The sequence below is a fragment of the Carettochelys insculpta genome, chromosome 2 (assembly GCF_033958435.1).
Source record: "Carettochelys insculpta isolate YL-2023 chromosome 2, ASM3395843v1, whole genome shotgun sequence".
Classification (NCBI taxonomy): domain Eukaryota; kingdom Metazoa; phylum Chordata; order Testudines; family Carettochelyidae; genus Carettochelys; species Carettochelys insculpta.
Genome location: NC_134138.1, coordinates 37,707,611 through 37,732,115, shown reverse-complemented (window position 1 = coordinate 37,732,115; position 24,505 = coordinate 37,707,611). Strand labels below are relative to the sequence as shown.

The window sequence follows — 24,505 nt, the reverse complement described above, 5'->3', positions numbered from 1 at the left end:
CTAAACTATTCCGCAACTTCGCACTTCCACCTGATATATTTGATACTTTGTTACTTTTTCCTCCATTGATCTTCAATCAGGATAATTTTTCCACAGTTTTCACTATGAATTTGGAAAGCCGAAAGTCAAAGTTTAGAGCTTTGCTTTGATGTAAAACGTCAAAACTAAACAACAGATGCAAATACTTCTTTGGTGACCAGAAATCTGTTTGCTTCTTTTGAATCAGAGCTAAAAATAATGACATTTTGTGTTATTTGGCATAATGCATTTTCTATCTTGTGTCCTGGAATCCCACTGAAAACTATGGGTAACTTTCAGCATCTGTCATTAATTCAAAATGTGGCATAACCAGTTTAATCAGCATATAACTTAATGCTAAAGTACACTTGCGACCAAATTCTACTCTGTTCTTCGGATGCTGTGCAATAGGGGGTAGAGTTTTGCCCGTGCTGTTTGATTTTCTAAACAGAAGAATGAGAGTCACTGGGATAAGATGGCCAAAATAATTCTTCTTAATTCACTTCCTTCAGGTTTTACAAGATATTAATTTAAATTACTTGTTTAATTAATTTGTTCAACTATTTCCCTTTCCCATCTTTTTTATTTGCTCTACCTTGTATTGTTACGGTCTTCATGCTACACACACAGATGGGCACAGGCAGTAGTAGTTCTGACTCGATTATATGCTTCAGAGAAAATAGTAACAGAGAGGAAGTTGTGCTAGTCTATACACTATCAAAACAAAAAGCAGTCAAGTAGCACTTTAAAGACTAGCAAAATAGTTTATTAGGTGAGCTTTCGTGGGACAGACCCACTTCTTCAGACCAGAGCCAGTCTGGCTATGGTCTGAAGAAGTGGGTCTGTCCCACGAAAGCTCACCTAATAAACTATTTTGCTAGTCTTTAAAGTGCTGCTTGACTGCTTTTTCAGAGAAAATAGTTGAAGTTGGAGTGATAAAGTTGCTGGTAGAAAGCTGGAAAACTACTGAAGTATGTTGTGAGATATATTGTAAAAATATGTTTCTTAATAAATACATAATTTGCAGTAGCAAGCTAAATTGCATTGATTTTATGAAAAGTGACCTTTTACTAAAGCACTGGCTTCGACAAAGAAAAGTCTGCTTTATCCGACACTAGAATTAATGAAATATTCCACTTCAACATTCAATATTCCAATTAGTACATCTTATAAGAAACAAGAAGCAACTTATTAAAATGTTACGTATTTTACATAGAATGCAAATGGATAATTAGCAAGAAAAGGGTAATGATTCAGGTGCAGATTTACAAAGAACTAAATTCCTAGTTTGGCAGCAGAAGAATCATAGAACACTAGAACTGGAAGGGACTTCAAGAGGTCATCGAGTCCAGTTCCCTACCCTCTCGGCAGGATCAAACACCATCTAGATTATCCCCGATAGGTGTCTATCTAACTTGCTCTTAAATATCTCCAGTTATGGAGATTCCACAACCTCCCTTGGTAACTTATTTCAGTGTTTAACCACCTTAACCGTTAGGAAGTTTTTTGTAATGTCTAATCTAAACCTCCCTTGCTGCAGTTTAAACCCATTGCTCCTTGTCCTATCCTCAGAGGCAAAGCAGAACAATTTTTCTCCCTCCTTCTTGTAACCCTCTGAGGTACTTGAAAACTGCTATCATGTCCCCTCTAAATCTTCTCTTTTCTAAATTAAACAAGCCCAGTTGTTTCAGTCTTCCCTCGTAGCTCATGTTCTCTAGACCTTTAATCATTCTTGTTGCTCTTCTCCAGACCTTTTCAAATTTCTCCGTATCTTTCTTGAAATGTGGTGCCCAGAACTGGACACAATTCTCCAAGTAAGGCCTACGGAGTGCTGAGTAGAGCGGAAGAATGATTTCTCATGTCTTGCTCACAACATTCCTGTTAATACATCCCAGAATCATGTTTGCATTTTTGGTAACAGCAGCACTCTGTTGACTCATATTTTGCTTGTTGTCCACTATGACCTCTAAGTCCTTTTCCACAGTACTCCTTCCTAGACAGTTGCTTCCCCTTCTATCTGTATGAAGCTGATTGTTCCTTCCTAAGTGGAGTACTTTGCATTTGTCCTTATTAAGCTTCATCTGGTTGACCTCAGACCATGTCTCCGTTTGCCCAGATCATTCTGAATTATGAGCCTATCCTTCAAAGCAGTTGCAATGCCTCCCAGCTTGGTATCATCTGCAAACTTAAAAAGCATACTCTCTATGCCAATATCTGTATAAATGATGAAGATATTGAACAGAACTGGTCCCAAAACAGATCCCTGAGGAACCCCAGTTGTTATGGACTTCCAGTGTGACTGCGAATCATTAATAACTACTCTCTGAGAATGGTTATCCAGCCAGTTATGCACCGACTTATAGTGGCCCCATATAAGTTGTATTTGCTTAGTTTATTGATAAGAAGATCATGCGAGACCATGTCAAATGCCTTCCTAAAGTCCAGGTATACCACATCCACCTCCGCTCCCTTATCCACAAGATTTGTTATCCTGTCAAAAAAAGCTATCAGATTGGTCTGGCTTTACAAATCCATGCTGGCTGTTACCTAACACCTTATTTTCATCCAGATGTTTGCAGATGAATTGATTAGATTTTTCAGAAGAGTGCCCCAAACATGTTTGCTTTCAGGACAACTTAGCAAAATGGTAACTTCAGCCTGCAATTTTGTGATTTCAAGTTCTCACATTCAACATATCCACAAATACTTTTCAATCCAATCTCACAATACCACCTCCTGGAACTATCTGGGATGACTAGGGAAACAAATTGTCAGAAACATATTTATTAAACTTGAGGCAGGAATTTTCAAAGGAGCCTAGGGAAGTTAGCCAGAAAGACTGAAATAGAGATGGGCACCCAGCTCCTACTGCTTCCTTTGAAATATCAGCCTATCTATACAGACATTGCCTTTTTTGTAAAGAACTATGAGCCGGTACTCAGCTGGCTCTCCACGCCCAGCCAGTCCGATGGGTGGGGCTTCTGAGGCACCAGTACTCAGTACCTAGGATGACCATTCATCCCCTATTTGGTGTGACGGTCCCATATTTGGGGTGACAAAAAGGCATCCCTACTTATTTTTTAAAAGGGCATAACTGTCCCATATTTCACCACCTCCTTTTCTGCCAGCAACTGACCAGCTTTCTGTCAACAGAGCTCTGTCATGAGAGATGTTATTCCTTGTGGGAAGTGGGGTACAGCTCTTGACAAAAGTGCTGCTTTCTGTCAACTTACTGTTGACAAAACACCTTGGGAATCTGGATGCTCAGTGGGTTTTGCTGGCAAAACTGTCTAGTGTAGACGTAGCCTGAGATATACATCCATGTGCGCTGAGTCATGCACTTACCAACTGAAGAGATCCAGCACCTATGTTTACTAGAAAATAGTTTCTTTGCACAAAGGGGGCTTTGAAAGGATAAGCTAGATACAGCCAATAAAAAAAAAGTTTCACATGAACTACTTTTTATCAGCTAACATTTTATGAAAAAGAGCTTTCTACTTTCTTTTTTCCAACTGGTATAATTCCTGATGTGGGATCTTTTATAAACCTCTGTAACCAGCATAAGACTACCATGTGGAAACCAACTTGACATCAGAATCTAGAATTCGTATATAAAAAAAATTCACTGTGATTCAAAAATTCCATTTAACATTTTTTTAGACATCCAGTGGTCAGTGTGTAGGAGGGCCTCCTCTGATTCAGGAACATAATGTGGAGGAAAATAACTATAATCAGACTGCAAGAAAGTAGCTAAATCCTTCAACTTCAGCATGATAGCAAATCAACAAGTTTATCAAAGGGCTGGTTTAAGAAATTAGTGAGAGTCAGGTCCTCTAGTGCCATTGAACTCTGTGGATATAAGACAATTTACACCAATTTATGATGTGGCCTGGATTGGTGATGTGATTGTCACTAGATACAGAATAATCCTGAAATTCATTATATAGGTCTACAGTCCATTAACAAATACATGGTCATGGGGATTTTCTCCAGAACTAGACGGAACTTTAAAAGTATGCCCATTGTACTAAATGTCAAGGCCAAAGTGCATCAATGATACATCAGCTCAGAATTTGCCCATAACATGGGCAAGGAATTTACTTATTGGAATGAGAACTATCAAAACCTGTTTCCTGGCACAATAATAATTTATTTGACCTGAAAAAGTCGGTTTCTACTTCCAAACAATGCTAACATGGGTTGAAGTGGTCTAGTCTGGCAACATCCATAATCCAGCATGATTTTAGCTAGCCAGATGACCACTTATGTGTGTGGCCAAGTTTCCCACAGTCCCATTAAGTTTGTTTACAGCCACCAGTCCTGGCCCTCAGTGTTCAGTGATGTTATTTAGCTGTAATTTATCCCTAATGTTTTCTAAGAGCTCTGTAACCATTGAAAGTGTTGGTAATGCTGCTAGACAATATTGACCTCTCAACAATTTGTCCAATAAATTCTCTTGTTCGGCACTAGTCAGGTCCCAAGGGTGCCGGACTATAGAGGTTCAACCTGTGCTGTGTTTCAGGCTGTATCAGTAATACATTTTGCAGCTGGTTGATGGCAGAAAGCCTGAAGCCCAGAGGAATTTCCCATTGGAGCACAAAACATAGACATTATTTTCAGCAACTGTCTTTCTAACAGCTTTCCTGGCTAAATTACAGTTTTCTTCTGCCTATTTTTTCTTTTATTTCTGTATAATTTATATATATCAGATAATTATCTGTCATTAAAGCAGATATGGAACATGCATTTCCCTCAGCATTTCTTTACTCTCCACTAAATGTAAAACAGGCCTGAATTTTTCTTTCTACCCCCTTCCCTTTCAAATAAAAATACTCTCAGGACCACTAGAAAATAATGGATTCTTTCAGCTATGAAGGCAGAGATGTAAAAATATTGACTGATCTTTTGTAACAGAATGGAAGTTTTAAAAAACAGAGCACAAAGTTTGGTAGCTTGTGCAAAGGGTGCTACAGTGCTGAAAATTTAATCCTGGTACATTTTTAAATCCCCAAATGGGATTATAAGACACAGGACAAAACTATGAGTGGTTTGCTACATTGTAATCAGCACATCAGGACACACTAGGTTACTCTCCTTCAATGTTAATGTCTTTGACACAAGATTGATATGCACTGGACCCCAATCTGTTGTCCATTATACAGCTTTATGCTATAGTCCCTTGTTATGTTAAATATATTTTCATTACAAAGAGGAGATGCTAGATATGTTGGATTTCCGCATGCTACTCCCACCCAGGGACCCAGAGAAATACAGCATAGGTACTTAGACTGCAAAGTGTTTCAGGAGCTCTTGAAATATTTATTCTAAGACCTTAGCAGCCAGGAGTAGATTGTCTTCCAAGGACACTGCATTATTGGGTCATGGCTGATTTTTCAACCTCACAGAATTGCAGAAAATGCCCTTTCCTAAGAATAAGGCAGCATTCCATCTTTGGCACCAATAACAAGTCGCGTTCACATGGAAGCCTGAGTTCTCATGAGCAGTCCAGGATGTCATGTGTTGCAGGCCTCGAGCAGGCCTCGGACAAGCTGGAGGCCTTGATTAGGCCTTGACGTGAGACGTAAAGGTTTTGGGCTTGAGCAGGCTATTGAACCTAGGATATGTAGGAGGTTCTAGATTTCAATTTTGAAAGAAGGCTGCCAAACTGGGTGGGGTTGGTAATAGGTGTGGGGTGTTGCTTTTCACTTCTTCTTGCTGTCCAGGACACTTGCATTTAGAAGATAAGCCACTTGAATGTAAAGTATTGACGAAGTTACCGGCATTTGGCTCAAGAGATGCGGGGCCATCTTAATCCTCATCAGCCTCGTGCAATTTAGATTAAATTAATAATTCATGTTTTAGATTCCTTTGTTTCAGAAAGCATTTTCCTCTCCTAGTACTTATCCTTTCTTTCTAGCTTCTTGCTTATATTGTGTCCTTGGTTATATCTCCAGTCATCTATCCAGATTTGTATGTTTGAGCAAAAATGATTCCTGCTACCTCCCAACATTTAATTCTTTCATTACATTAAGGCATCTCATTGTCACAGCTCAGTGAAAGCACAATTTGTTACTATGAAAACTAATTTATTATTATGGAATGAGAGAAAGACAGAAATTTATGAAAAATGGAATGAGGTTGAGAAGTTTTGTTTAAGTGCACAGTCATGAAACATGTTGCCTTTACCATACTTAGGAACACCAAATTCTTTACTTGCCCTGGTGATTTACTTCTCCTACCTACATTTGGATTAGGTGTTTGCTACTTGAATTAAAAAAACAACTAAAGAATCTATACTCCAGTCAAGGCATGGAGATTTACAGAGCAAATCCCATTAATGCCAATAAGAGTTACACAGTTAGCATCCTTCAGCCACATGAAGAAGTCCTACTGATGTCAATAGGAACACTAACCTTGTATGGACTGAGGCCAATCTATGGTCCTTAAAGTTTTTTTTTAAACAATGTTTTATTACAAGAGGAATGGGAGACTAATTCTGCTCCTATTGAAATCAGTAGAAGTTTTAGGATTGACTTAAGAATTTATATCCCTGATAAGTTATTATAATGGTCCAAGAACAAGACAAGATTGCATTTACTGGTAGAAAAGTGGGGACTAAAAAGTGAGCCACCGGTGGTGAAGAAACTTAAGAAAGAGGTAACTCTGTGAACATCTACACTCAGGCCACTGACCAGGGTGAGGGGGCAGGATAGCAAAAAAGGTCACCTGCCCTGGGTGCCGATGATGCAAAAAGCCTGGGGGGCTTCTAGCCACTGCTGCTGGGCCCTTAAAAGTGCTGCCACAGAGCTGTGTGGCATGCTCAGGACAGCACTGAGGGCTGGAGGGGAACAATATTGTCAGAATGAGGTTGAGGGTTGACTGCCCTGGCCTGACGTCTTCTGCCCGAATCCCTCTTCTGGGAGCACAGAACCAGCCCCCTCACTTTTCCCAAGGGCCCAACAAGTCTGTCAGCTCCCCTGTCTACACTTCATATAAACTCTGCCCCAGAATAGAGGCTTGTTTACTGCTAATGGCACAGCAAGATGGCTGCCACCACCACAGAGACTCAAAAGTGACAGCCTGGGAAGCTGAGGTTAACTTTAAAATACAGATATTTAGTAAGAGTCTCTGTTGCATCATTGCTCCACACAAAAGTCAGTGGGGCAAATGTAAGCAAAAGAAAAAATTCACTGTGCAAGTTTAACATGGGCAACAATAAAAATATTACTTACTTCAGAAATAATGTAATAATAATCTAGAATAAAAGTTATTCAGGCCTCATGTAAAAACGATGGTTGAAAGCTGATATGTTGAAACAATGTTATTTTAGTAGAGCTTATGCTCAGGAAAAGATGGCCCATTAATGTTGCCAAGATCAATGCGGTTGTAGCTGTGTTGTATCTGCAGTGGCCAGATTGTGACTCCTAACTTACATGAGCACTGCCACTGGCTTCATTTGAAAAAAAACAAAAACAAAAAAACCGATAAGTAACTGCTCATCTGTGCGATGAAGGGACTCAGAGGCTAGCACTGTGTAAACAATTGCTGCAAAAAAGCTACAGCAGTTTGGAGTGAAATAGTCTGAAAAGCATTTGTAAATTGGGTGAGTAAACAGCAAGAGATACAAATCAGGACAGGGATGAGGGGAAGGATGGGGCACACCTATATGAGACCCCCGCTCCAGAGTTATTTTAGCTTTTAGCACTTCAACTGACACTATGTCTTCTGGTCAGAATAAAAGTCCATCAATAGAATAGAACCATATATACTGTCACCTCTATATTCAGCTACAGATTTGACTGTTTTTGCTATAATGTATGAAGCTGGTCTCTTGTTATGATTCAGCTATATTAGGTCTTCATGAACTGAAACTTGTTAACATCCCCAGAGGGGAGGAGAAAGGAGTGAGAAATCCCTGTATCCCTCCTGCAGCCCAGATAGGTATTGCTGTTGTGAGAGGTGCTGGCAATGCTGCTTAAAGTGGGTGCTGATCTTGACTACAACTCTGCAGTCAGGCAGAGGTCACTCTTGGTCTGGCCCAGGGGGTTCAGCTGACAGTGTTCAATATAGAGAGGAGGCCTGTACATCTGTAATGTGTCTTGGAGCCTTGTAAGCATTCTCTTTTCATTACTGAACGTCTGTAGCTCATAGCAAATGCCAGATGTGCAGCCAGTGCAATCAAAAATGCAGGTGGCTAAATACATCCTGGTACCATAGCAGTTCAAAGGGATGGTCCCATCCTGTCTTTTCTCTATTGAAATTAATGAATAGCCAATACAGGCCTTAGCAGACGAGAGCCCTCAGAGCATCAAGTAGTATGTTTCCCACACTAGAGTCTGTCCTTTCTGAAGTAGTCACATAAGAAACAAAAGAAAATACCCATTTTAGTACAATACATATACACGAGACTGTTCAGACTTCACATTAGTTGCACTCACAGGCATGTGACTTGGTATGTGGTGTAACACCTATGAGGCTTTTTTTTGCAAAGCCGTGCTTCTGCTCAAGCTATTCTTCCTTACATGTCTTCCTGCCTGCATGGGAGAAAGCACACAGATGCTTGTTTCTGAATGGAATGGAGACAATCCAGGTCTGAACCCTGGTCTGAACGCAGGTGGGAACTGACCTTTTGATACCAGATGTGAGATGACAGGTAGGATGGGGGTAGAGCGTGAGAGGCCTTGAGAGTGAAGACAGGTAACAGATGTTTCAGGTGATAAACAGGAGGGAGCCATAGGAGAAAGGCAAAGACAGAACTGACATAAGGTCAAAGCAACAGGCTAGGAACATGTTCTTTATGGCACATATGAACAAGGGCAAGGCCAGGCTGCATTTTTCAAATCCAGAGAGAACAATTTTGCAGAAATCAGAACTCAGGATGACGGAGATCTTGGAGGACAGCACTTGCTGCGTGGATGGGCAGCAAAGACTTCAATATGTTATGCAGAAAGAATCTGCAAGATTTAGGCACAGCCTGGATGTGAGGACCTAGAAAGCAGCCAAACAGAAGACACCTATCACACGAGGAGATACAAAATTGACACTGTAATTAGTTTATTAATTATTTATTAATGAGCTGATGGCACTCTTCACAAGTGTGTGAACTCTGCTGTCTTTGCTAAATTTAATCTGGGTAATTACATTCTGCTTTCCCAAATCCCTCTGCGTTAACACATATTTATGCCTTTAGTCATCTGTGCGTTAATCTGTTGTGTTACCTGATCATGTGTTGTTAATTGTTGCTCCGTGTGTCACCAGAGATCTCTGCATAGATGGAGGGAAAGGGGAAGTAGGGATCCTTGTGTATAGTTTGTTAAAATATTGTAATTTTTTGAGTTGGAAAGGAATTATAGAAGTGAAAATGTGTATCTATACCATGGGGGACAGCAGAATTGTATAGTGGTCAGTGCACAGATCACGCTTTCCTGAATTCTAAACCAGATTTTGCCATGGTCTCCCTATTTGGTCTTAAGAAACTCTCTTAGCTTTATTATGCTTTCATTTCCCACCTGAAACCATTGAGATTAATTGGTTATGGTTTGGATCAGCCACCTCAAAGCACAAGACTGAGTAGGAATGCTATGTGCTATTAAAATCATTTATTAAATGGCATTGTTCAAAGCTGGGCATTTCTCTGATGCAGCCAGTAGCAATGAAATGACTAGCCAGTTCAGCAACCTTTTAATTTGTTCCTGAACAAAAACTTGGGGGTTGGGGATGGGTGGACAAAACTCTCAAAACACCAGGTCAGTTTTTATTTTACGAAATCTTTACAGTGTTTCAATTAGCTCTTGCATAGAGCTTTAAGTGCCAGTATCAACATGCAGTGGGCTTCAGATGCTGAAGATTTCCTCCTAAAAGTGTATCAGAAGGTATGTTTAGACTTAAAAACACTTGTGCTGTTAAAGACACTTAGGATACACCTAAACAACCAGCAGCCGCCTGTGGCTGCATGTCAGGGTATATCTATACCGCAGTTAAAAACCCACAGTTGGCCCATGGAAACTGGGGCTTGTTGGATTTAGGTCTAAGAGGCATTTCACTGCAGCACAGACATTCAGGCTTGATTTGGAAGCCAAGTTCATAATCCTGTGAGGTTTGAAGTTCCCATATCTTGGGCTGCATCTCAAAACCAAATCTCTACACCACACTAAACAGCTAATATAAGCGAGCCATGGGTGGTTAATTGTAGTGGGATGGGACCTTCAGGCTCAGGTCTGCAGGGCTCACTCTCTGGCAACAAAAGCCCACTTCTGCCCATAGGCTTCAGAGCCTGTGTGCCAACACAGGCCACAATGTCTACACCTGTCAGGCCTGCGAGTCTGTGTCTGTCAAGATGGGCTCTGACACTCATTCTGTAAACTGCATATGAAAGCCCTGGAGAACTAGGAACATTTAAAGCATTTTCATTTTTAACTCCAGATAGTAATTTTCTCCAAGGTATCTGGATCATTCAGTCTGCATAGCAAACAAGAATCATTGATTGACATAATCCCATTTGTTTCCAGACTCTCAAGAGCACTCTACAACCCCTTAGGACACACATCTGGGATGTGGGAGACCACGGATGAATCCCCAGTCCGCTGCAGGTACTTAAATCTAGCTATTCCCCCAGTCAGGTGCTTCCCTAAACAACAGACTATAGGGTACTCTGGGGGTGAGTGTCTCTCAGTCACTCTCGTGAAACTGTTCCACTTAAAATACTTGACTAGACATTGGGCCAGAAAAACAGACCAAGAATGATTCTGTGGACTCGTAGTTAGGGTACCCATCTCGTATCGGGGACACCAATGCCCCCCAAGAAGTTTGTATCATAGAGAAGTGGTTCCCAAACTTTTTCCAGTATTGGAACACTTGGACATCACAAGGCTCTCTGCAGAACACTTTATCTTTTCTCACATCATCATACTAATTATAAGGATCATTACTAACAGAAAATACTGATAATTGGAGAGTGAAATGAAACTACCTATGTATTTACAGTGCACTAGGCTGTGTCTACACTAGCCCCCTTCTTCGAAATTTTGGGAGTAAGAGCACTTCAAAATTGCACAGGTACTTCAAAGTCAGCATGGATTCATGAAGGGCAAGTCATGCCTGACCAACCTGATTAGCTTCTACGATAAGATAACTGGGTCTGTGGATAGGGGAAAATCAGTGGATGTAATTTATCTTGACTTTAGCAAAGCTTTTGATACGGTCTCCCACAATATTCTTGTCAGCAAGTTAAAGGAATATGGATTGGATAAATGGACGGTAAGACGGATAGAAAGCTGGCTAGAAGGTCGGGCCCAGCAGGTAGTAATCAATGGCTCGATGTCAGGATGGCGGTCAGTTTCTAGTGGAGTGCCCCAAGGTTCAGTTCTGGGTCCTGTTCTGTTCAACATATTTATCAATGACCTGGATGAGGGTTTGGATTGCACCCACAGCAAGTTTGCGGATGACACTAAGCTAGGGGGAGAGGTAGATATGCTGGAGGGTAGGGGCAGGGTCCAGACTGAATTAGACAAATTGGAAGACTTCAAGAAATCTGATGAGGTTCAATAAGGACAAGTGCAGAGTCCTGCACTTGGGCCGGAAGAATCCCAACCATTGTTACAAGCTGGGGTCCTACTGGCTCGGTGGTAGTTTTGCAGAAAAGTACCTGGGAATTGTAGCAGATGAGAAGCTGGACATGAGTCAACAGTGTGCCATTGTAGCCAAGAAAGCTAATGGCATATTAGGTTGCACCAAGAGAAGCGTTGCCAGTAGATCCAGAGAAGTGATTATTCCTCTTTATTCGGCTTTGGTAAGGCCGCATCTGGAGTACTGTGTCCAGTTCTGGGCCCCCAATTATAGGAAGGATGTGGATGCACTGGTGAGGGTCCAGCGGAGGGTGACCAAGATTATTAGGGAGCTGGAGCCTTTGACTTATGAAGAAAGGTTGAGGGAACTGGGACTGTTTGGTCTGCAGAAGAGAAGACTGAGGTGGGGGGACTTGATAACAGCCTTCAACTTACTGAACGGAGGCTGCAAAGAGGCAGGAGAGAGGCTGTTCACAGTGGTCATGGATGGCAAAACACGGAACAATGGTCTCAAGTTGTGGTTGGAAAGGTCCAGGTTGAACACTAGGAAAAACTTTTTCACTCGGAGGGTGGTGAAGCATTGCAATGGTCTAGCCAGGGAAGTAGTGGAGTCTCCATCCCTGGAGGTGTTTAAGTCTCACCTCGACAAAGCTCTGGTGGGGCTGATCTGATGGGTTTGGTCCTGCTTAGAGCAGGGGGCTGGACTCGATGGCTTTTTTTAGGTCTCTTCCAGCTCTATTGTTCTATGATTCTATGATTCTAAAGTGCCCACAGCTACACAGCATGCCAGCACTTCAAAAGTTTGCAACTTCGAAGCTGCTGCAGGGAGAATTAGCCTAATGAAGCGCTGCACATGCATTGTAGCACTTCATTAGTATTTTACATTCAGGCTGATTACCATGCCCCCTTTGAAGACAAGGACTGGTATGGACACAGCCTAGTGTACTGTAAATACATGTGTAGTTTCATTTCATTCCACAAATATCAGTATTTACTTAGCTAACAAAAAAGTAGAGTTTCATGATACTAATAGATAAAATATCACTTTCTTGGTGTCATGACAGTCTAACATAATTGCATTGATATACGTAAATTGAATTGTACAGTGTTTGTTCATGAGCTAACGATTTGATGGTCTAACAGTTAAATGCTTAAAAGTTAAATATTTATAAAGCAAAACATTTGTTAAACAGCATTTCCCAGCACTTTCAGGCCAGGGATGAGTCACAGGGGTCAAGAAGGCTGAACTCAATTGCTAGAATCTGCATGTCTGGAATTTCTTCCTCACTACAAACCATAGCAGACAGGACTCTGCCTCCCTTGCTCAAAAAGGGCCTGATTCATGAAAGCACTCACACATGAGGGTTGGAAAGGTGACCAACTGGACAGAACACTAAATTGGGACTTAAGGGACTCAGGCTTTGTTCCCAGCCCAGACTCAGACTGTCTGTGGAAGCTTGGACTTTCACTAACCCTGTACTCTACTCCTTGGCTTTCCAGTTGGGATAGTACCTCCCTGCTTCAGAGGGGTGAGCAAGGCTAAACATCCTTGAGTGATTATGAGGTCGTCAGATACTACAGTGATGAGGGTGATGCAAATATAGGTCGAATCTCTCTCATCCAGCACTATTAGGACCTGACCAATGCTGAAAGAGAGAATTTGCTGGCTCATGTGAGGTCAATATTGTCTAGCAGCATTACCACCATTTCCATTGTTTCCTGGGCTCTTAGGTTACATTAGGGGTAAATTGGAGCTAAATAACAGCCAGCCCACTGAGAGGCAGGACTGGTATCTGTAAACAGACTTTATGGGACCACGGGAAACTTGGCCACACATCTGGCTAACTAAAATCATGCTGGATTACAGATGTTGCCAGACAAGAGAGGTCTGGATTAAAAAGGTTGAACCTATACTTAGCTAGAATAACTGCACTTTTTATATCAGAAAATAAAATGAAAGCAAAGAATTAATATCTGGAAGGGAAGAATTTTAGATCCAAAGTGTGGCTTTGCGGACATAAAAATGAATCCTGCACCCCCTCCCCCGACATTCCGCAAACGCAGCCAACTCCACATTTTCACATCAGAAGTGGAAGAATGAGCAGGGCAATGCAGAGGGCTGCTGGGTTATTGCATGAGGCAGACCAGGGAGCATATTGCCAGTTTCTTGAATTTTAAGTGTACCTCTACACTTACTGCAGCACTGATGCTGTGGAGATCAGTCTTCTGGGGTTCAATTTAGCATGTCTAGTAATGACACTATCACCAAGATCCTTATCTTTCTCAAGTACTTATGTGGCACCCATTCCTGTAGGATCTGTGCATCTTACATTCTTTAATGTGTTTATCTTCACAACATCCTTTAATGTACTCATCTTTGTGAGATAGCAAACTGGTACTATCCCTATTTTACTGAGGGTAGTGCTGGTGTGTGTCAAAATCCCCATGGCATGTCAGCTGACATAAGCTCATAGGGCTATAAAATGGCAGTGTCGGTATTTGGACTAGATATCACCCTTGAGGGGTCTCAGAATCCATGCACCAGGCTGAGTACATAGCCCCAAAGCCCAAGCCACATGATGTGGACCAGCCTCAAGTCTGCTATTGCAGTATAGACATACCTGATGTCACCAAGGCCATACAGGAAGTCTAGAGCAGAGGAGGGATTTGAACCTAGATCTCCCAAATACTTGACTAGTGCCCTCATCGCTGGATCTTCTTTCAACTAACTCTTACAGTTAAAACAGGACATAGTAATTGGCTAGCAGCTATATTCTGATACAGGCAAAATGTTACATCTTCCAGAATTTGTCAAACAGAACATGTTACTACATGGAAAACCAACACAGGGCACAAAATAGTTAACAGAAATCCAACTGATTCAATAATTTCAGCAGTGAAGACATATTCCTCCCCTAAGAAGAGTTGTCAACTCTGTAGTAAATAATATATATATACATATGCACATATATTCAGGAATTTGAATGCACGGTATTGTTCTGTGAATATACTTAGCAAGGGACCAAATGTTTGGACTCCAACTCCCAGTATGGATCAGATTTACTATAATTTTGCAATATTATTCAAACTATTCTGACAGTTAAAACTATATGTTGTCAAAATCAAACTGGCACTAAAATGTAGGCATTTCACATGCAACACACAAAAGCTGAAAGCTATGGAGACTGCTATTTTTAAGTATGCTTTACGCCTCAGCAAAACACATTTATAACTTGCAGCCAGAAATACAAACTAAGTTAACTGAGGTAGACAAAACATACAGCAAGCCATTTCTAACACTGACATGCGTGCATTACGCTTGGATGACTTTCATTTCTTCTCCACGCTGCTGGAGTGCTGGAATACCATGAAGTAATCACCCAAGTGGGTTCTGAAACTGAACATAAAAGTTGTGGAATAAGCTTTAACAGCAATTTTGGAACACAATTCTGAGCATTCATTATAAAGAATCTTTCATTTTAATTGTGTTAATTACATGCTAATCCACCCATAGCAATTCGTACCTATTTAAACTGACAAACTATAGAAATTAGTCTGTAGAAAAATATTTATTCTGTCTCCATTGTTAAACCCACCCAAAAGGAAGAGTGGCTAATAAGGCCCATCAGTAAGATTTTTAATTGGGACATTTTAAAAATGTTGTATAAACTTTAGAATGTTTCCAAGTTGGCAGAGTCTGAATGAGCTTTCCTCTGACATCTAGGGGTGAGCTTCGGAAAAAGGTTTCAGGAACACAATGTGTTTCCACACCTGCACCTACCCATGCCTAGGTGTGCAGCAGATAGAGCTGCATTGCCAAAATGATCCCTTCTGGGAGGTTTGGTGTCAGAGATCACTCTAGCATTTGAATGAATAGGTAATGAAATGTTATTATCTCCACCACGAGAGAGAAGGGAAGCAGGGCTGCCTGAAGTGAACCTCAGCTGCTAAGCAGCCATAGGGCTCGCAGATCCCACGGAAGATGAGAGAAGGTGGGAACAAATGTCCTGAGCTGTGTGGGAGTGGGCTTTCCTGGAGTCCTAGACAGTATTAGATCACTCCCATGTCAGTGTTTAATGGTAGAGCTCAGCAGACTTGATTAAGGAGCCCTGTTTCCAGTTGGGGATTCCTAAAGCTGTCCTCCCTGCTGGGCTCAGCCTTACATCGTGTTTGGGAACAGCAAAGACACCACTGGCAGTGAGGTTCTCCACTGTCCCCTGAAATGACTGAGAGCTGTAAGTGGTGGAACCGCAGAATGTGATGGTACAGCCCCAGCAGCCGCAGAGAGACAGGGCATGATGGCAACAGAGAGAAAGTGGCGGTGGCAGTGATGAATCAGCTGCCAAGTCTGCAGCAGCACAGCCATTGTTCATGTCCCTCTTGTACGGGTCATACAAGAACCTTGGGACTGCACCTCTGAACTCAGGCTCGTGGCTAACCTAGGCCGACAATTGTTGATTGGGCTCTAACCAGGGACAGAGGAGTGATATATTAAAGGGGCACTTCTTTGTCAGACTTTTCCATGGCCACAGAGGCAAAGCACACTGACCAATGTTGTTGTCAGGTGCTGTTTGCTCCTAGTCAAATGATGATGAAGTTGGCTGTGGTGTTTTCCCAAATAAATTATTGGTTCTGTTTCCCTTTCCATAAACGTATTCTATTGCTCTACATGAACCCAGTGCTTGTGAAATGGGACATATTCCGTCATAGAGGAGCACAGGGGCGGTAGTAGGCTGTCCAGAGACCTGGACGGGGGCAGAAGGTGGTTCTGTTATATATTGTTAAGAGCAACCCCAGGTACTGAAACTGCCCCTTTTCACTGCTACTGCAACCTGGCAGGATTATATAAAAACTGTGATAATCTGAGACTATTTAAAACTATGTTTTCCTTTTTCTATGAGTGTAAATGGATTTCTTTTTTAAAAATTATGAAAGTTCTTCTGAACTGAAATAACAGCAAAACCAAACAATCCAAGACTCACATAAGTACAATATCCTGGACTGTCTGAACATCCACTGGTGTTATTTCCCTTTCCCATTCCATAAGGGTGCAAGGAGAACAGAGCACTAACTGCCCTCACCTACAGTGGTGTCAGCCTGCAGACGCCTTGCACGTCTTATTCAGGCAAAATGCCCTGCTATTGCTGCCAATTGGCAGTTTTGTCTGAATAAGAACTGGGAATATTAAGAGTGTCTTAATAAGGGTACAGCCTATCAGTTTATCACGTTGGAAAATCTACAACTGGTTTTGCAAAGCTCTGCCACAGGACTTCATGGCCTCTTTATGACAATTGCATTACGTGGGGGCAGAGCTACACAGACTCAGCAAGAGAAGCAGGAGACACCGTAACTCTGGGAGCTCCCAAGCATGCAACAGAAGGACACACATTGCTATACATCTGAGCAGTATACAGCACATGCTTCTGTTCCCAGGTAACTACGCCAGGCCAGAAAACAGCGTGGACTCAAGCTCCTGACTACTGCACTCCCATTGCAGGGTAATTAGTGCGTATGGGTGTTCAGGGGTGTATATGGACGGCAGTTGTTTTCTTGTGCATGGAGTTGTAGGAGAGGGAAAACTCACGTAACACCAGAACCAGGGGAGGGTCACTAAATGAAATTAATAGGCAGCATACTAAAAACAAACAAAAGGAAGTACATCTTTGTACAATGCCCAGTTGACCTCTGGAACTTGTTGCCTGTGGATGATGTGAAGGCCGAAACTACAGCTGGGTTCAAAACAGAACTAGGTAAGCTCACAGAGAATAATCCGTCAGTGGCTAGTAGCCAGTATGGTCAAGGGTGCCATGAAATGCTCTGAGTGTCCCTAACCTTTGACTCTCAGAAGCTGGGAATGGGTGAGAGTGGATAGATCACTTGATGGTTACCTGTTTTAATTCCTCACTCGAAGCACCTGTCTTTGGCCACTGTCAGAACACAGGATATTGCCCTAGATGGACCATTGGTTTGATCCAAGGCAGCTGTTCTTACCTTCTTCATGCCCACATGTGTTGCTCACATGTGTGGGATCTGACACAACCTAGCTCCTCATAATACAATTCTCCCACTGTAACGTGAAGGAAAAAAGATCGTAAATTCATCTGAATGATTTTTTTGTTTGCATACATACCTGTTCTATCTACTTTCCCAAAATAAAGTGTCTGGTCCTCCACAGCTTTACTTAGGGCAAGATTTCCATAGTTTTTAGCAGTGATTGTCATCAATTCCCTAGACAGTCACACGTAGGTGGAAAACCAGTGTTTTCCTAAATGTCAGATGACCTCTTGTAGTTGAACTGATGCAGTTCCATCCGGCAAGGAAGACAGGCCTGGGTGTGAGATATGGAATTCACAGAGGTGCAAAGCCCACAGGCTTAGGAACTCCGCTCCATGTAAAATCCCTGAGCAGAGGCATGAATGGACAAAGGAAGGGAAAGAGTTGTGAAGTGTGGATCGTCAATTGTGACAATCACGTTTCCCCAACTTCTTTCTGGAGTGTGTAGGGGGCAGGTAAGAACCTCTCAGTTCTGTGTTTGCTCTGTGTCCTAGGAGTTGAGATTTCCTGCCTGCATTTATTTGTACACTGTACAGGCCAGTTACTGAGCACTGAGTAGATGATCAGTCAGAATATCCCACTGATTTCAGTGGGAGGTTTGCCTAGGTAAAGATCACATGTTCAGGCCATAGAAAGGTAAATCAACTGGGAAACACTGAATCACTTTGGCTTTCATTTTAGCACATTCATTTGAGACAATGGCCTGCATGGGTTTGCCTAAAGGTAATCATTTCTATTGTAAACCTTAAATTCTGTCCCCTCGGATTTGATCTTTCCCAGTTGCCATAGCAATGTGCCACAGAATAAAAGGGGGAATGACCACTATGAATATGTTATTTACTTTTGCAGTCCATTGATGCCATTTGCATATTCTGTCATTCAGCCCATTAAAAGTGACCTGTTGTTGCTATGCAGTCACTGGACTGTGTGGAAAGGTAAACACTGAAGTCTTTCTTCTTCTGGTAGCTGACAGCATCTCTCGTTTGGGAATGAAAATGATTGTCTTACTGCCTTTCCCCTCTTTTCTTCTTGTCAAATAACAGTGGAGGCTGCATTAGTCATAGGGCACATGGAACTCTGCCAAGAAATGAAAGTAATGCTTCTGTAGAAACCTAATATAAACATACATTAGACTTTTGAAAATGACCCTTTCCACCAGCCAAACTGGAATGAAATTGGCAAAATGAGGGGGGAAAAAAGCAAAAGTCTCACTTTGCTTCACAACTTTCAAAGAGCCTACAAGCCTTGTTAGGATGTAGCAGCAGCGGCAAGTCCAGGGTCTTTGCCAAAACCCTCCAGCAACAAGTTCCAAAAAAGTCTGATCGAGAACAGGCTTGCAGGGAAACAGGCTTACTGGTAAGGTTAGCTTCTGTCAATATCTCTTTTAGTACAAACAGGAAAATTTGCTTTGACTTGTTTTTTCGTTGAGATATGCTGTTGGATTTATTTCATCTGCAGTCCATGAGATCAGATCTTGCAATCCTTTATTCAGACAAAGTCCAGATGAAATCAGTGGGGGTTTCGCCTGAGTAAGGGAAAGAGGACTGGGACTTCCAGAACCCTGCTATGTATTAGTTGTCACAAAAATGCTTCACTTATAACAACTATTATTCTATTTGGTCTATTATAATGTAAGTAAGGGACAGTTTGTACCTTCAGTTAACCCCAAGCAAAATAACGGAGGCTGATTCTTCACTGCCTTGCATCTTGTATAGTCATGTGCCTGTACAAAGTAAGTATAAAATGTCACCATTATGCTTTACGACAATGCATGAGTCTAATCCATCTCCCACTGAAGCTCATGTCAAGGGAGAAGTTTCTCTATCACATGTGGTGTTTAAATCACGTTGAGGAACGAGAGGATGCCTGCACTGAAGTTAGTGGGATCCTGGATGTCTTTCTAAAAATATGTGCTAGCTCACCTCATAAGATATGAATTGAGCAAACAGTCAGAATGATGATTACAATACTCTCTTTGGGATTTGAAAAAAAAACTATGACTGTATAAGAAACTCCATGTTGCAGGATGAGGAGTGGTTCTTTATAGAGGAATATCAGATAATGCTATCATGCAAAATTATGCTCAGCTGGGAACAATTCTTTTTTATGGCTGAAAACATATTTTTAACTATCATGTTGACAGGGTAGCAAGTAGATTTTGCTTGGGCTGGCAAATTTTCATGGTAATACTGCAAGCCTGACAATTATTTTCATAGGTAAATACTGGGGCTCTCCTTTTTTGATTGAAGCCAATGGAATACATGGAGGGTAGGGTCTCTAGAATTTTATTTTCCCCTAAGCCTTTTTATTGTACTGGCCCTTATTCATCATTTGTCCTGCTCTCTTTGTGGACCAGGGCAGCAGAATTTTAATGAGCTCCATGCAGAGCTCCTTTCTGAACTTGTTTTGCAAAGGGACTTGTCACACAGACATTCCTTGTGTGCCACTGATTTATTGTTTTGTGCAAGCGCAGGTCAGCCTTGATTTCACTCCATACATTTCTCTATTTGATCCGACTGTACAGATATACCATCCACATTAACCACTTAAAAAGCTCAGCATGGTATTTATTCATTCTTATCTGCCTCTGTCTCCTTGGGGCTCCATCATGCAGCGCTTACTCTGGTAAAATTCCCGCTAAAGCCAATGGAAACTTTTTCCAGAGTAAAGACTTCAGAACTGAGCTGTTATTGTGCCAGTGTACGGATTGCCTGGAAATTCCCAGACAGTACAGGGTAACTCTGGGTACTTGCAGAATTTTCCCCCTCTTTAGGAATCCATATACTAGGCAAAATATAGGGCAGATTGTGACTAGCTGTTGTGTGGGTCTTTAAGAGTAGGGAAGGGCAATAGGAGATTTCTCCACCCATGTGCTCTGCACAACAGCTGCTTATCTTTGCAGTCGCAATCACTATTGGAGATAGACATCATCAGGTCACTTTGGACTCAGCAGGAAGTTGCATGACATAAGCACCTGATCTTGCACAGCAGGTAATTTGGAGAAGGATATTCAGATATTCCTCCTGATTTAAATTGCAATGAAATGCAACATTAAACCAAAAAAATGGCAATCATATGCTGATGAGGTCAGTCAAAATAATATAGTCAGAGCATACAAATATAGGAGACCAGGCAGGGCAAGAGTCTCTCACTGTACACCTTATGTGTCGCTCTTACAGGGTGTCCAAATTGTAAGGACAATATCCATATGGTGAAGGGCAAACCACTTCTCATCAGAAAAAATCACTGGAACCTTCACCTTCAATTCAAACCAAGCTAGATTTGTGCAAATATTCCTGCCATTATTTGTATTTCCTTGTTTCCCTTCACTTCCTGCTGGGCTCTGACGTGAAAGTGCCAGGTACCTCACCTGTTCTCATGAAATTTCCAGCTCAGTACTTAAGAACAATACAGCCACATTCTCAAACTTGCTGAAGTTTGGACCATATATAATTATCTTAATTTTCAGATCTAACACCACTATTGAAGTCTGTGAGTGTCTCTTTGAAAATCAGCACTTATTCAAGTGCCTATACATGATTGTAGGTGCCTAATCTTAGACAGCCAAACTTGAAACTTCCAAGCTAAGAGGCTAAGAAACATCCAAACTTTGGAATGCTTCTCTGGACATAACATCCAACCCTTCTGATGCTTGCTTATCGAAAAAACGAGCCTAAATAAGGCTTGTTCAGATGCTGAACAATCACTGATATAATCAGTCTTGTACTAAGAATCTACCATTTTAGTTTGCAAAGTCAGTCATACTTCACAGGGAAGTGAGCTATGAACTTCTTAGTAGCAGATTTGAGAGAGCTGAGGAACAAGGAAAATACTGAATTTGCTTCAGTTAATTTATGTGACCCAGCAAACATGGACCACTGGAAGCCTGTGACATTTATATGAGTGCTTGTCTACATGAACATTTAGGTCATGGTGAGCTAGGGTGTGGCTCTACCCTACACTAGACAGCCATGGACTAACTGGACCTCGCTGGAATGTCTTACCAGTTCATTAATGCATTTTGATTCAGTCCTTTTGAAAATAGGACTAGTCAAAGTTCATTAACAAACTGCACCTCAACAAAGTCCATATGGACAGTTAATCCATGGCAGGCCAATGTAGGATAGACTTCTACCCCTTATTGATGTCAGCTAACTGATTGTGCAGATCAGCGTTAAGTGTTTGAAGAATGAAGTACCAAAATAATTTACCAGAAGTTTCAACCATGTGAATGACGTAGGATAGAAGTCTCTGAACAGAGTAAGGAACATCGCATATTGTTGGCACAGTGACTATAAACTTCCCTGAATCAGTGGAAGTTCTATGAACAGATGGAAATTGCTAGTGCTCCCCCAAAGCTGTATGTTCATTGTGCCATTTTAGTTCAGTCATGTACCTATCTATAACCTCAAATATAACTCCCTGTCCTTCATTTCTCTCCTCTGGCCACTGACTCCTTCATTGGCCTCAAGGTTGCAGTACTTGGGCTGGAGTCATGCAAAATATTTATTCAAATAACAAACTTTAAGATTTGCAGGGTTTAGGTGAGAATTGTGCAACTCATGGGAAAGAATTCCCAAACCAAGGCAGATATGAATAGAGCAGCTTGCCAAACACAACAGAAAAAAGCAGAGAACATTCAGAGATCTTAACATCAACAGGAGCACTCTGATCATCTACTCTGACCTCCTGCACAACGCTAGGCACGCATCTTCCCAAAACTATCTCCCAAAGCCTATCTTTCAGGAAAAAAAAAATCCACGCTTGATTTAAAAGTTGTCAGTGATGGAGAATCCCCCATGATTCTTGTTCCAGTGGTTAATTATCATCGCTGTTAAAAATGTATGCCTTACTGCCAGTCTGACTCTGTTTCAGCTTACATGTTATAGCTTTATTTGTTGGCTTCAAGAGCCCATTATTAACTATTTGTCCTGACCCAGAGTTTGAGAACCACTTAATTGGTCAGTTTGCTACAACAGCTAGACCATGTGGGCTATTATTAAAAGTTAAACGTTCTATTTCAATCTACATAGAGAAAATTAGAGTACCTGCTGAGCATTTGAAAGAGGTATTTCTTCAATAAAGGACAGGGGATGGTCTTCATTTAAGGGAAGTATTTGATACCCAGAATTGCTTGTTTTATCCTTGACACACTTATTTAAACTCTGATCACTATACATGAGTGAAGGGGCAGAACATCACGTGAGATACAGTATTATGCAATATACAAAAATTAATTTAGTCTTTTTCTCTATTACTCTGAGAAATTTAATCTATAATGAATAAAACTTTAACTAATGCACTAAGACAAGTTATACAGCTAGATGACTAAAAGAAAAAAGTATAATTCAAAAATGCTTAGATAAATCTGAAGTTGCTCAGCTCAGCTAATTACATTTATTTAGTAAGTATATAGTTGAGTTATTCTCCAGTTCAGATATTCAGGAACCAGATGGCTCTTATCAATGGAGTTAAAAATAAACAAAGACCTTCTTCTGAAGCATCTGGCACTGGCATCTCTCAGAAATGGTGCTAAATTACAAGATTCAAATTCAGATCTGGATTGTGAGTGCTTCTGTCCCCAAACTTTGGGACAAGAGAATACCTTTGACTCTACTACAAAATTTGGATTTTGACATTGGTTCAGATTTCAAACCCATTCCCAAGAAGTATGTCAGCATTGAGATTTGTAGTTTTGATTTGGGTCCCACACTGTTTAAGTTTTTAAAATGCCAAAGGGAGGGGAAGGACGTTGGTCATGGTGTAGATTTGTGATTTTAATTAATTAGATTTTGGATTTTAAACTGTACCTCTGTATTGACCACCCACCATTAAAACTATAAAGTGCATCTTTGCTGATTTTATGAACTTGGTGTTGTTAATCACTGCTGTTCTTGCTCTCTTTTCTTCATTATAGCCTGGTGTAATTCTTTTGCTATGGAATGGATAGACAGTCATTCGTGCCACTGGGATTTAAGTTAGTCTCTGATTCTTTTTAATATCCTTTAAATATAATTGAAAATGTTATTTTCAGTGTTTTGATGCACAGTGCCTGCTTTTTGACTCTCAATGGCTGTGTCTACACTAGCCAAAAACTTCAAAATGGCCATGTAAATGGCCATTTTGAAGTTTACTAATAAAGTGCTGAAATACATATTCAGCGCCTCATGAGCATGCGGGCGGCCGCGGCACTTTGAAATTGACACGGCTCACCGCCACACAGCCCATCCAGACTGGGCTCCTTTTCGAAAGGACCCCGCCTACTTCAAAGTCCCCGTATTTCCATCTGCTCATAGGACTAAGGGGACTTCGAAGTAGGCGGGGTCCTTTCGAAAAGGAGCCCCGTCTGGACGAGCCGCGCGGCGGTGAGCCGTGTCAATTTCAAAGTGCCGTGGCTCCCCGCATGCTAATGAGGTGCTGAATATGTATTTCAGCGCTTCATTAGTAAACTTCGAAATGGCCATTTGCATGGCCATTTCGAAGTTTGGGGCTAGTGTAGACACGGCCAATATGTTTGTCAAGTTTGGCCTTTACACCTCACTATTCAGAATATCAACTAGATTTAACACACTTACTTTATCCTTCAAGTAATCAGGATGAATTTCTAATTAGATGATGAATTAAACTTTTTTTTAAAAAGGAACACTGTACCAATCATCGAAGAGCAGTATGGAGTTATAGGGAAAATGTGGCCTCTCTCATCATGGTTCTTCCCAAAGCAAATGGAGAGATCCCTTTGCAGGCCTTTTTATGAGGAGCATCAACGGGAGAGAATTCTGGGGCAGCCCTATGGTCTGTTGTTACCTACTCCCTGAACAAACTATTCATGCTCCTGAGGGGAATTACATACACAGAACTTTGGAACAGTG

General features: G+C 41.4%; 1 protein-coding gene and 1 long non-coding RNA gene across 4 annotated transcripts in view; one reads left to right on the top strand and one right to left on the bottom strand.

The window, feature by feature from the left end:
• ANGPT1 (angiopoietin 1) overlaps window positions 1-24,505 on the bottom strand; it is a 237,128-nt gene that overhangs the window by 149,256 nt on the left and 63,367 nt on the right. Inside the window, exons 2-3 of one of the 3 annotated variants that reach the window (XM_074986756.1) lie at window positions 19,290-19,359; window positions 14,887-14,979 (exon numbers count right to left, since the gene is read on the bottom strand). The exons of 1 other annotated variant lie outside the window; for it this stretch is intronic. The gene's annotated coding sequence lies outside the window, so the exon portion shown is untranslated. The remainder of the gene's footprint in view (window positions 1-14,886; window positions 14,980-19,289; window positions 19,360-24,505) is intronic. One more of the 3 variants, XM_074986757.1, reaches the window with a different exon arrangement.
• Window positions 18,851-24,505, top strand: part of LOC142009163 (uncharacterized) — a 40,361-nt gene continuing 34,706 nt past the window's right edge. The window contains exon 1 of the long non-coding RNA XR_012644363.1: window positions 18,851-18,992. This is a non-coding gene — a long non-coding RNA (uncharacterized LOC142009163). The remainder of the gene's footprint in view (window positions 18,993-24,505) is intronic.